We start from the raw sequence: 933 nt of genomic DNA, 5'->3' as shown, positions 1-933 counted from the left end.
ACATCAACAAGTCATAGGATAAAAAATACAGTGCTTCTATCAAGGACTGGAGATATGAATTTATTGAGCAAAAATAAATTTGCATTAATAATAACTAGTGATTTTAATGCAAAGTTGAGATCATTTAAAAAACATGGGTAATTGGAAAATATGGCCTTGAAGATTAAAATAAGAATAAAGATGCTGTGATAAAATTTTGTACAATGATGTAATCATGGCAAATACTTTAATAAAAGAAAACAATAATAAGCTACCTAAATGGTGATTATACACAGGGACTTTGCCTTATAGACTATGAAAGAATCAAATCAAATGCATCAATGGAAATATACAGGACCATGGGCTAAGTATGGAATAGAACCTTAATTGCTCATATGTAAATTGGAATTGAAGCTAAAAAAAAAAAAGAAGAAAGAAAACAAATCCACAAAAATCAAACAATCAAAATAGGAATTTGAGTATATTTTACCTGAATATAGAAACTATAGTAAGGCTAGATTGAAATATTAATCATTAATGACCAGGTATATTTGGGATGACATTACAGATACCATACATTAAGAAAGCAACAAAAACAGCTATTAGATATCATCTCACCCCAGTTAGAGTTGCAGAATTTAACAGAACAGCAAGGAACAAGTGCTGGCAAGGTTGTGGAGAAACTGGAATCCTTCCTCACTGTTGGTGGGAGTGTAAAATGGTGCAACCACTGTGGAAGGTGGTATGGCGCTTTCTCAAAAAGCTGCAAATAGAGATACCATTTGACCCCACAATACCAGTGCTGGGAATATGCCCCCAAAAGACCATAACTGACATCCAAGCAGATATAGGCACACCCATGTTTATCATGGCTTTGTTCACAATAGTAAGAAGTTGGAAACAACCTAAGTGCCCATCAACAAACGAATGGATAGAGAATCTGTGGTATAATCA

Source organism: Elephantulus edwardii, unplaced genomic scaffold, assembly GCF_000299155.1.
Source record: "Elephantulus edwardii isolate Elephantulus edwardi_28Jun2011 unplaced genomic scaffold, EleEdw1.0 scaffold00399, whole genome shotgun sequence".
Classification (NCBI taxonomy): Eukaryota; Metazoa; Chordata; class Mammalia; order Macroscelidea; family Macroscelididae; genus Elephantulus; species Elephantulus edwardii.
This window is presented reverse-complemented; position numbering follows the sequence as displayed.